At 47.3% G+C, this 12,556-nt stretch overlaps 1 protein-coding gene across 1 annotated transcript in view; it reads left to right on the forward strand.

Annotated features, from left to right (window-relative positions):
• Positions 1 to 2,156: 2,156 nt before the first annotated feature.
• LOC311430552 (uncharacterized protein) overlaps positions 2,157 to 12,556 on the forward strand; it is a 117,413-nt gene continuing 107,013 nt past the window's right edge. The window contains exons 1-2 of the mRNA XM_084507256.1: positions 2,157 to 2,314; positions 11,426 to 11,531. The gene's annotated coding sequence lies outside the window, so the exon portion shown is untranslated. The remainder of the gene's footprint in view (positions 2,315 to 11,425; positions 11,532 to 12,556) is intronic.

A 12,556-nucleotide genomic window follows, 5' to 3' on the forward strand; every position in this document is an offset into this window, starting at 1 on the left:
AAGGCCAGGCAGTGTCAATACAACTCCTGTTTGGGGATGGAGGGATTAAGATAGTTTAGCTCTGTGGACACAAAACTTTATTGCACCTCTTGGCCTCCGGGTTGGAATACCGTTTATCAGGGAGTGTAGTGATAGGACAAGGAGTGATGGTTTTAAACTGTGAGAGGCTAGATTTAGATTAGATATTAGGAAGAAATTCTTTATGCAGAGAGTGGTAAGGTAGTGGAACAGGTTGCCCAGAGGAGCTGTGGCTGCCCCATCCCTGGGGGTGCCCAAAACCAGGCTGGATGGGGCTGGGGGCAGCCTGGGCTGGTGGGAGGTGTTCCTACCATGGCAGGAGCTGGAATTAGATGGGCTTTGAGGTCCCTTCCAAACCACTCTATCATCCTATGACATTCCCTTATTCCACGTTTTCAATAGCATATGTATGGCCTGCAGGCTTTCTGTACTTGACCAGCCCATCAATAATCTGATGTTGTCCATGCATCCATGTGGAAATCATTGTCTTATGGAGGGGCTGTGAGGCAGATGCCCTGCACTCCATGGTGCTCACATCAAGAGATGCTGCACAGTTTTAGCCCTTCCACAGGCTGGTGGGCACAAGCTGCACGTCAGGGGTTGCAATATCCTGGCCAAGCTGTTGCAGCAAGGACATGAGTTTCCCAGTGCTGTCATAAATAAAATCAAGAAGTCTTGGAGGCAGTAGGTTACTGCAAACTTCACAAATACAGGTCAAGGCAAAGAAATGAAATGTTCTCCGGGCCCCCATTGACGAAATGATGTCGGTGGCTCAGCCCTTATTAGCCCCCAGAGAATCCACCCCCGAGAGAAAGGGCTGGGGAAGACCTGGCTCGGTTTGCTCTGAGCAAACTCGATTTATTCACTTGCTGCTCTGTTGCCTGGAATTTCGCCGTGCCTGGATCCTGAGTTCACTTGCGTGGGTGGGGGTAATAAAAGAGGCCACGGGCAGTCTAGACAGAAGTGGCCTCCTCGAGGCAATCCATCTTCATTAAGCAGGCCAGAGCCCAGCAGCTGGGAGATGAGCTCGAAAAGGAGCTGTCTCTGGGTAGCACCACGATTAACCCTTCAGCCAGCAGTACAGCAGCTCCCTCCTGCTTCTATTTTTTTACTAAAATGAACAATTTTGAGATTTATTTCCTGACAGGGCAGTTACGGTGGGCGTTTTGTGCTGGATGGATTATGGATGGCCCCTGGTTGCCTCCAGACGAGGGGTGGAGAAATGGGAGATTGATTTGAAGGCAATGGGAATGTCACTGGGGGTTTCTCGGCAGTGCTGTGCTTACTTCTGTCACAGGACACTTCGTTTCCTCTCATCATGCACCCAAAAATTGAAGATTCAGGCCTTAGCCACCATCTGACCCACATGGGAGGCAGCTAGACCCACCTTCCCTGGGGCACCAGCACAGACAAATGTTCCTAGGCCTTAAAAATGGCAGCGTTGATATGGAAGGAACAGCCAACATTTCTCCCAGATGTTAAAAACTATTTTCTTGTTGTTGTTCAAAAATTGAGTGGCAACAAGTGAAACAAGGGGTTGAAAGCTGATGAAAGGCCAGGCTGGATGGGGCTTTGAGCAACCTGCTCTGGTGGGAGGTGTCCCTGCCCATGGCAGGGGTGTTGGAGTGATATGGTCTTTAAAGTCCCTTCCAACCCAAACCATTCTGGGATTTTATGAATCCGTGACATAATATTTACATGGAGCATGCAATAAAACTGTGGAACTCATTGCCATGGGACACTGTGAATGCTAAAAACCTTAAATGGTTTCCAAAGCAAGCAAGAAAAGTTCATGCAGGGTTCTGAATGCAAGGGCATTTCCAGGATGCAATCTGCGTGGCAGAAATCCCTAAGCCTCAGGTCTCTGGAGACTGCAAAGATGGAGATGTCTCCATGGGCTTGTCCTGTTCTTGCATCCTTCTTTACCATCTGATGTTGGGCACTGTAGGAAGAACGCATTGCACTGGATGCCCCGACCTAGTGCTGCAGCTCTCATCTTTTTCTTCATACTTTGCTCGCAACATCTGCTGTCTTTGCATAAATATTTCACTGGCACCAGCTGCAGCTCTCTGGCAGAACAAGAGTCGCGGGGTTGACTCTCAGCTATCTTAGTTTTCCCAGACTCTGCAGGATTTGCACTGTGTCCTCCAGAGAGGCTGGAGTTTTCTTCTTCCCTGCTCAAGCTCTGTCTCCATCTTTGGTGAGGCTTCGGAGGAAGAAGCAGTCTGAAACGCATTACAGGTGCACGGTGCCGAATCTCAGATGCTCCCCTTTCAATTTATCTCTTATTGACAAGGTAAGTGAAAATGGAGGATATATTGTAGTCACCGTGGGTCACAGCCCAAGCACTCTGGAGATGTTCCCCGGAACAATAAAGCGAGGAGGTGAGGTAATGTGGCTCTCCTTGTGGTTCAGATTACTGCAAAAATATCGCAAAGGGGGAAAGTGAGGGGTATTCTGTATCTCGTCATTGCCTCCGTGCTGGAGTTTTATGCTGTGACCTAATGAATTGGCCATTTGGAAAATCCTGCTTTGGCAAAGCATATTTGGAAAAGGGGAAAAATGAGGAGAACCATGAGGTCCAATAAATATTCTTTGGGAAGCTTGGTTTCGGGAGATAAGTGCTGGTTATGATGCACGTTTTGGGATAACTTGCCCCCTAGCATTAGATCTAATCCTGCAGTGTTATATATACAGAGGAGATAAAATTTGAAGTGGAGGCTTGAAATCTCATGTATTAGATTGGCTTTAATTATTTTTAACGATCGCTGCTTATCCTTTCTCTTTGTGTAAGTCAGAATTGCAACCTATGCGCGGCCGAGAGCTGCGCCTGGCTTGCAGCTGGGATCCTGTAGCAGGGTTGTGTTAGGTGACTGGCACCGAGGCTGTGGGAGCACAGGGGCTGCAAGTCTCATCCTGCCCCCATTTCTTGCTTTTCTAAACTAACAGTCTCAGCTTGGTGGGATTTCATGTCATAAATGGCTGTTATCTCCCTTTACATCTCTGCTGTCCATTTAATTCCCTAATGTGGACACAAGGCTTCTTTCTGTGGTGCTAAGAGCCTTGCAGTGACCCCAGGAAGGGCTGATGACAGAAGACATCCTTTCTCTCTTCAAGAAATGTAGACAAGATGGCAAGAAGCCCTCTATTCCTTTTCTTCTCAACTTTTCCTAGTTCTGACAATGTGATCCAGAATGAAGTGGGATTTGACCATGTACAGGACCAAGGGAGCATTCATTTGGCTGATGGGTTTGGGGTCCTCTCAGGCTGTGTCCTCATTAGTCCATGTGCTAGGGCATCACTACCTTTGCTCTTGATACTTTATTTTCTCGATGATGTAGATGTGCCAGTATCCTGGGAAGCTCTTCACTCCTGGGTACAGGAGTGAAGTATCTGCCAGTCCCCTTGATAACTGACTGATAGCCCTCCTTGCAAAGGGAAATATCTGTAGATCAATCCCTTCAAGTTACCTTTAATTGCTTCTGCAGGATGGTTGGGTTACAGGTGTGTATGTGCAAGTGTGAAAGAAAAATGCCAGCCCAGGTGAAAGGTGAGGATTTCCTCCTCCTGAGAGACATCTTGAGTGAATGCAGCATTGACAAGAATCTGCTCTGCTTTGGGGCTCCCTTTTGCTCCTGGAAAAGCAAACAATGCTGAGCAGAGCTACCTAGCCTGGTTATCCAGACACGTGGGCATTCTTTCGCTAATTACACCTCGGCTGGCTGAGCATAAAGGCTCCTCTTTGCTCACTTTGCAGAGGTGTGAGTGTCGGAGTTGCTCTCGGGATGCATTGAAAAGCTTTTGCTTTTCTTGGCTTGCAAATTGTAGGCAGACATCTGGGAAAAAAATAATAATTAAAAAAAAAAAAAAGTAAAAATGTTGATTTTTAAGTAGGTTTTTGCTTGCTTTCTAGAATAAAAGGGACTTCAGACGCACAGCACTGCCCTATATGTGCTCTCACTCCTGCAAGGCCTTTGTACACTACTGCTGGCCACCCTTTTCCCTATAAGATAGCACTTTTAGGTTTGCAACCCTACATCCATTTCTGCTTCCAGCCTCATGACCCCATCTGGAAACCACCCTGCAAATACAGCTGCAAGAGCTTCCTGCAGACCGCACAAAATCTGCCTTTGGTACAGCATGGGAAGAAAATCCTTTGTAAGCTTTCCTCCTGCAAAGGGTGTTAGCACCAAAGTGCCAAAAGGTCTGGGAATGATGCTCCAAAACATGTCCAAAGACATGGTTTTTTTTAGCCCAGTGACTCCCAATGCAACACTGCCAAAGGATGAAGGATTCCTTAGGTATTCCCCCCAACTCTGAGATGAAAAAGTTTCTCATTTCTTCTACACCTATTCTCAAAACTGCTGGAACTGCGAAAACTTACCTAAATTCAGCTGAGACATAGAATTTTTAAGAAGTCAGCTCTAAATAATTTAAAATATCATCATGCTACACACAGTTTGTGTCTGAGGTAACTTGGCGGTGCATCCTGCTGCCTTCCAGCCTTGGACTGCTGATAATTTGAAGCTGACAGGTCCATTTCTGATGGTATCCAAATGATATCCATTTCAGACCAGTATCCTTCAGTCATCCCAGCCTCTGCTCATGATGGATATGGGATCTTCAGCCCCCATTCATTTTGAGATCTTGAAGAATAAGGTCAAGCCATCAGACCTCTCACTAAAATTTGGTGAGGGTCTAACCTGAGTGGTCTTGGTAGCTGGTCTGTGTCTGTCTGGAGAAATTTAGAAGCTGTTTCTTTGTGTTCAATGAACTCATGATTCTACTTCCAAGACAAGCCAAGATCTCCTGCATATTTACTTCCTGCTCATCTACTCTGCCGGCTGCTGTCATTTTCAAGACCTGTCGAGCTTTGTGGATGGTGACTACTGGGAAATGAAAGACAATGACTTCCTAGACTTGAATCATGCACGATTAGGATAAACACTTGTGCCTGGCTTAGAGAAGATCTGCTTCTACCGAGTGTGTGCGTGTTGCCTTGCGAAAGGCTGGCTGAACAGAGGGGGTACATACCATAACCACATCCTCAGCTGGTGATAACTGTGCGACTACATTAAATCAGACATCCCCAACAGAGGGCATGACACCAACAAGCACAAAACCACTGCCATGCATGAGGAAACACCATCTTCTATCCCCACAGAGCTGTCCCAACGTAGTCCTGGGACACGTGCACTGCCATGTTTGCAGCTCCAACATCTGCCGTGCATCCGGATGTCTGACGTGACAGCAGACGGGGCTACCAAATGGTGCCAGTAATTGAAAGGGGATGTGTGACCAGGACATCAGAGACTCCAGCCCAGCTTTTCCAATCCCATATTGACATGGTATCATGATAGTGAGGGAATATATCCAGCAGGGTATTTCCCTGCACCTCCTGCGGAGCAGGCAGCTACAGCCAGGGAAATGTGTTCTGTATTATTTCTAAGGGTCAGGCATGGAGGAGGTCTCTATTCCTTCTGATCAGGCTTAATTACGTTTATTTAGTAACATCTTGTTTAGAGGATTTCTTTAAATCTCGAGGCATTTTTTCTCACATGTGCCTTCCACATTGCGGGATTTGGGATTTAACTGTGCAAATGGTGCCTAATTCATCTGGAGTTTAATAAGGGATATTTCCTCTGCATGGTGTCCCAAGTGATGTTGCCTTTCCTGTTGAGTTTTTCCTTCTGTCTGGTTTCTCTGAGACCTACACGCAGATTTTTCCTGCGGTTGGGATTTTGGGGCCGAGACACTTAACAGACTCTCCTTGGCTGCTGATTTCGGTGAGACTCGTAGGAATTCGGAAGTTTGTACAAAAGATGGCAAAACCCCAAAGATGTGGATGTGCAGATGGGCTTACCTTTGTTCCCGCAGGCAAATTGTGATAAGAAAAGTGTTTTGAAAGGTTGTGGTGCTGAGGGAAGACTCGGGGCCCTTTAGCGACAAGGGGAAGGGGTGGATGAGATATTTGAGCATGTCTGTACAGATATCTTTAACGGAGGAAGCAACGCCTGGTCCCTTTAGCTCCAGGTGACACTTCAAGAGAAGGGCAGGGCTTGAGACAGCGAGGCTGGGATGGGAAGGAAAATGCAAGGTTGCCTGTAGGAAGCTGGGTATCATGCTGGGATAGGAGCTACAGAGCACCCTGCTGGCTTCCAGGCAGCTTCAAGGTACCTCCAGAGAAAGCCCAGTGCCAGTCAAGAGATATAAATATCCTCTTCTTCCCCATAGAAAACTCATCAACACCGAGAGATGCTCCACATTGGCGCTCTAGGTAATTTTCTGCAGGGCCATTTGGGCCCATGGCCCTTCACTCTTGTCATCTCTCACCTTTCCAGCAAAAGGAGTGCTTTTGGTGGCACTGGATTGAAGGCAGAAACCATTTCCATATATTTTATATGTGTCTCTAAGGTCTGCTTTGGTTTTTCTTGTTGGCCAGTGTTGGGTTGGTGTTGTGGGACACCAGAGAGGGGAACCTCAGTGTCCAAAGGTGCTTTATTTGTTCAGTGCATCATTTGGATTTAGGTACCTTCAGTACCTAAAGGGGGCTATAGGAAAGCTGGGAAGGGTCTCTTTGTCAGCAAGTGTAGTGTTAGGGCAAGGAGTAAACTAAAACAGGAAGATTTAGATTAGATTTTAGGAGGAAATTCTTTACTTTGAGGGTGGTGATACACTGGAACAGGCTGCCCAAGGAAGATGTGGATCATAGAACCGTAAAATCATTCAGGTTGGAAAAAAAAATCTCTAAGATCATCTAGTCCAACCTTTAACCTAGTACTGATGCTCAACCATGCTACTAGGTCCCAAATCTACACATTTCTTGAAAACATGCCGGGATGGTCACTCAAACTCTAGGGAAACCTGGACAGACTATTCCAACGCCACACAACCCTTTCAGTAAAGAAATTACTCCTAATACCCAACCTAAACCTCCCCTTGGTGCAACCTGAGGATATTTCCCCTCATCATATTACTTGGAGTTTGGGAGAAGAACTCGATCCCCACCACAATATAGCCTTTTTTAAGGTAACTGTAGAATGCAATACGGTCTTCCCTGAACCTCCTCTTCTCCAGACTAAACAACCCCAGTTCCCTTAGCCACAGCTGATGAGAACTGGCCCCATTACTGAGCCCTGGGCTCACTAATGACCGACCTCCAGCTGGATTTGACACCATTCACCACGACTTTTTGGGCCCAGCCATCCCTGAGGGTGCCCACGGCCAGGCTGGATGGGGCTGGGGGCAGCCTGGGCTGGTGAGAGGTGTCCCTGCCATGGCAGAGGGGTTGGGATGAGAAGGTCCCTTCCAACAAAAAACATTCTATAATTATAGGACTCTATGATTGTTTCAACAGTTGTACTTCACAAGTTGCTGTACGTGAGTTTAAGGAGTACATGGATCATCGTTTTCAAATTGATGGATGAAATCTGTGGCCCTTTATATCTATACAGGGCAAATCTGGAACCCCACACAGAAAGTTTGCATATGAAACCAAACCACAAAACCTCCAATAGGCTGGGTTAACCTACATACAGTCCCGAGGGTCTGGTTTGGCCCAGTGCGTGCTCTAGAGACGTGACATGCCTTTGGCCCTTTCAGCAAGGTCCTGCATGGCCTGCCTGTATCCAGACAATCCTTAGCGGGAGCAGAAGGGTGAGCTCTCTTCCCGTTTCAGTGGCCCTCCTGCCAGATACTGGGGCACCATTCCTCCTTGGTCCATCATCTGCATCCAGGAGGCACCTTAGCCACTGGTGCCCCTCACGTGGGGCATCAAATAGTAGCTAACCAATCTCATTTGTGAGCAGAGATGAACAGATAGCACAGAGGGGGATATTTCCCAGCCCCTTGGCAGCCACCAGAGCCATGCTACAGTTGCTTTAATATCCTGAGCCTAAGCAGAAAGGTTACGAGAAGAATGTGTGCACGGGCTGCGTTTTGATCACCACCTGTTGAAAACATCTCAGCTAACTTGTGACCTGGCACAGGATGGAAGCGGTGGATTTGGTTCACGTGCTCCAAACAATGCCCAGGGAAGATGTGAGATATTAAAATGTTGAAACCTACATTTTTATTTTATTTTTTTTTCTGGGTTTTGTTCTCTGCTTTCAACTGTGGTCTTGATTCAGCGCCCTTGCCGTGTAGTTTGGCGCTGGGCTGGGAAGCGCTGCCCCGAGATGGGGCTGGCTGGGATTTCTAACAGCTGGTGCCTCCAGCCCCTCAAAAGCAGAGCTGTGGCCAGGGTTTACCATGAAACTTGGCACGAGAATGGGATATTTTTTGGTGTGATGGATGGAGTGGGACGTGAGCGGTTGAACCTGGTGTGAGTTGCTGGATTGGAGAGGGTTTAAGTGTTTCCAAAAGGGGACCAAATCACCAGCTGGTGAAACCTGAATGTCTGTTGGTTGCAGTCAAGTTGCACCCGGGCTGTGGGTGCTGGGTCCAGTATTTCAAATCTGTGCTTGGAAAGTGTTCCCAGACATAGAAAGCTCAGGAGCACTTGAGAACATGAGTCCCATGTTCTCCACTCTTATCAGGAGAAGCTGGTGCAGCAACAGGCACGTGTTCTGGCCTCAGTGTGCAACCAGAAATGAATTTGGAAGAGGACAATGGAGAGAAGAGAGCTGTTCTCAGACCTGTCTGTCCCTGCATGATCTGGTCCAGGTGGTTGGGGAGCAGGGATTGTGCTCTCCATCCACCTGAGATGTGCCAGCTCTGCTCCAGTTGCGATTGCCATGGAAGAATTTGAGGGTAACACAGCTACCCTACACATCCCGCAGGGGCTGGCTTCTCTGTGAGGCATGTCCCAGCCCTTTCCCAGGGGATGAGAGAAGAAAATGAGGTGCACAGCCCTTCCCACCGCTTCCACGCATGTGTCCTAGAACAAGAGGAGCCTCTGAGACCTTGCAGCGGTCAGGAGTTTGGTGCTTCCCTCTCAGGTGTGGGAATGGTGAGCGTTGTGTGCTGCCGAAATGTGCAGTTTGACAGGGAAGATGAATGGACCTGCTGAGCGACATTAAATATGAAAAAGCCCAGGAGCTCCCCTGTCGCTCCCTGGGCCTCCAAATTGAGTTTGGGAGCTGTAATTTTAAGTTGGCCTGGGACAGGAATGGATGGGAAGGTTGTCAAGTACAGGCAGCCTCTGCTGCTCGAGGGGGAAGGAGCTGATATAAAATGTGATCTCTGTGAATGGGGAGCCCTAGGCTGTGCTATAACACACCAGCACATGCCTCCTTTCCAAGAAACACACATAAAAAGGTAAAAAAAAAATGAGCGAGGACGGGTGGATCTGTGCTTAGCAGTGTGTCCTTGCAGCAAAGGGGTTGTGCTAGTAAAAAGTGAAGGCAGCAGGGCCAGGGAAGTGATCCTTCCCCTCTGCCCAGCACTGCGAGGTTGCATTTGGGGTGTGATGGCCAACTTTGGGCTCACCAGTAAAGGAAGGGTTTTGATATATTGGAATGAGTCTGGCAGAGGTGTCTGTGATGGTATGGGGCTGGAGAACATGGTGTGCAAGGACGTGCTTGGAGGCTGGGGTCTGGTCAGCTTGGAGAAAATAGCAGGCAGTCAGTTCTCCAAGGGTGCTTTCTCAACCTGAATTGTGGTTTTATGATTCAGAGCCATCTGATCAGTCCTCTGCCTGTTCTGTGTTGCTCTTGCGAGCAGGCACTGAGCTCACAGAAGCCGAGCTGTGTCTCTCTCCTCTCCCACCTTGGATAATTTCTGCTGGTGGAGCATAACAGGACCCCCAGCACAGGCAGTGTCCTGGCTGAGAGCCACCCTTCTTTGCCCTCTGCTCCCAGGCAGCCAAAATTATGACAGAGATGATCCAATCATCTTAAAAATCATGCTTTTTGAGAAACACACGTGGCTGTGACACCTCAGAGCGTTAGGCTCAGGAGGTTAGGTGCTGGAAAGGGCTGATGAATATGAAAGAGTGTGGCACAGTTGCTGGCTGAAAATATGCTCATTTATTTGCTTTCAAAGTGTCCAAGTTTGAAGTATTTTATCAGACAGGATAATTTGTGCTTCTTTAAGAAAATCTGAAATGCCTCAAGCTGTGCTCTGTGTGCATTTCTTTGGGGAAACTCTGGTTTGCAAGAGGGGAAATGTTGAAATGGCTCAAAATTGGAAATTGCTGTTGCCTTGGACCCTAATTCCTTGGACATATCGGTGAGCTGTGTGCATGTCCCAGCTGTCCAGCAGCACTTCATGGGACACTCAACGCCAGTTTTTAGGCAAAAGAACCCAAACCACTCAATCTTAGCAAGTTGTCACTCATCAGCCGGACATAAACATCCGCATGTGTTCCTGCGTGCATGATCCTGAGCTGTCCACAGCCAGCGTGATTCAAAGCAGATGAGCTCGTACTGCTTCCTCTGAGCCTAAAAACAAGCACTTTTCCCCTTGAAAACACAAGGTTTGAGGAGCATTTCCCTGCTGAAAGGCTTCAAATCTGCTTGGACACGGCATCCCATTAAACCACAGCGTCCTGTTAAACCACGGTACCTCGCTCCTGGGTCTAAGCCCTTAATCTCCCTGGGTTTTATGAAATAGTACAACACACAACTCCTTGGTGTTATTTTGGTTCAAAAACATAACATTTCCGTGCATTTAAAGTACGTAATATCGCAGTGCTTGCGTAGATGTGGGCAGCGTCGAGGGTAAGCTTTTGGCTGGGTCTCTGCACTTCGCTGTCTGGCCAGTACTTACGGGCTTAACCACAGCTGGGTTCTTTGAAGGCTCTTCTTGGGTTTATTTCCTTTTATTTAGTAAATGGTAAAAAGGGAAAAGGCAAAATTTGAACACGTTTCTGACTAACAGCAAACGACTTGAAATAAATGGCCACACGTGACTTTATTCTATCACAAAAGCAGGACGGGCGAAATTGCTGCTGAATTGTAAGCAAGGGGTCACCCTGCTCTGCAATTACCGTGGTCCCTAATGCACTGAATTGCAAATAATATCCGCTCCTGGAGCGTAATACTATCTGGCTCTGCGTGCCAGATGAAAATGAGCTCATAGACCAAAGCAGCCTGAGAAAACAGCTTTCAGAAGGGATGGGAAAACGGTCTTAATCTCCAGCCTGAGTGGGAAAGTAATCAGCCTCGGTTCCTTAACTCTGCAAGGAAAACCTTTGTACAACAGCAAGTGGCAAAGGTACCACTCGCAAACCGTGTTGTGTTAATGGCCTCACTGCTGGGTGTCGCTGGGCTGCAGGAGGAGGTTTTCAGGGACTGCTTTCCCATAGGTTTCGGGATGGGAACATGTGAAATGGTAGATTTCTCTGTCCTGGACTCAAAAATGTGTTTTGAAATGGTGAATGGAAATGTATCACATGGATAAAACTTCAGATGTTTGAGTCTCCTGATTTATTTTTTTAAGTTTTTTTTTTTTTTTTTTTTAACAGCAGAGCTTTGCCCTGATTTGTCCTTCCCCTGTGATGGAGTGACCCAAACTTACGAGCAGTCCTGGCAGTGACTGAGCTCCTGAATTGCACTCTTCCTTGAAATGGGGTGAGTCTAGACCTCACTGCCAAAGTCTTGCAACATTGGTGGTTTCTGTATAACTGTCTCAAGAGCACAGATTTTCTTGAACTTGTCTTTTTTGGCACTTAGTTTCCCATAGGGAACATCTTTTCTAGGAGGACTCCATCGGGTGTGTGCATCAGGTCTGAGACCAGGACCTTTTTGTCTACAAAACGTTGCATAGAGAGCATCACTCCTGGGTTGGAAATTCAGAGCCCAGCCTACTTCTGTGCTCAGCTAACAGAACAAGGTCACTTTTTCATCCCTGGCAGTATTTCCTCATGATGCCTGGTTGGACAAAATCTAAATTGCCGTGCAGCTCTGCACCAGTACCCCCAGTTAGCTCTGGGACTGGCAGGAATGGAGCTTGGTGGGCAGTGATGCAGATGTGCTGCTGCTGTTCCTGGAGCCTGCAATGTGAGGAGTCTGCGGGCCCAGTAAATTTGCCCTCCCATTCTGTATGGTGTGGTATATTTGGTATATTTTGGTATATTTATGGTTTCTGTTATTTTCCTGGACGTGTGAGTTTAGAGGATTACAGAGAGGTACTGGAACAGCCCTTTGTGGTGCTTACACCGCAAAATCCCTTTTGGGTTCTAGTGGTCAAAAGAAGATCATTTGCATGATTATTTTTTTTTTACTTTTTATTTTTAAGCTGATGGATATTACAGAAAGGGAACACTTAAAGTTGCTCGCAGTACATTCTGCATAGGGCACAGAACGTGGGCCACGATTTGGCAAGTAGTGGTGTCGCACACCAAGCCTGTCCCCTTTAACCTGTCCGTCCCAGCTGCTGGATCGATCTTTCTTGTTGCTACTGGCATTTTTCATCACAAAATGAGCAAATCTTAGCTTGGCAATAAATAAATGAAAGGGTAGGAAGTATCTGCAGGCAGGATCCATTAAAACCGCTGTGGTCAGAAGGATCCACTTCTTTTAATGCCATTTATACGTCTGTCCATGTTTGTTTTGCTCTCTCTGAGCAGTGCTTCGTGTTTCAACCCAGTGTTTTT

The sequence above is a fragment of the Aythya ferina genome (assembly GCF_964211825.1).
Source record: "Aythya ferina genome assembly, chromosome: 1".
Taxonomy (NCBI): domain Eukaryota; kingdom Metazoa; phylum Chordata; class Aves; order Anseriformes; family Anatidae; genus Aythya; species Aythya ferina.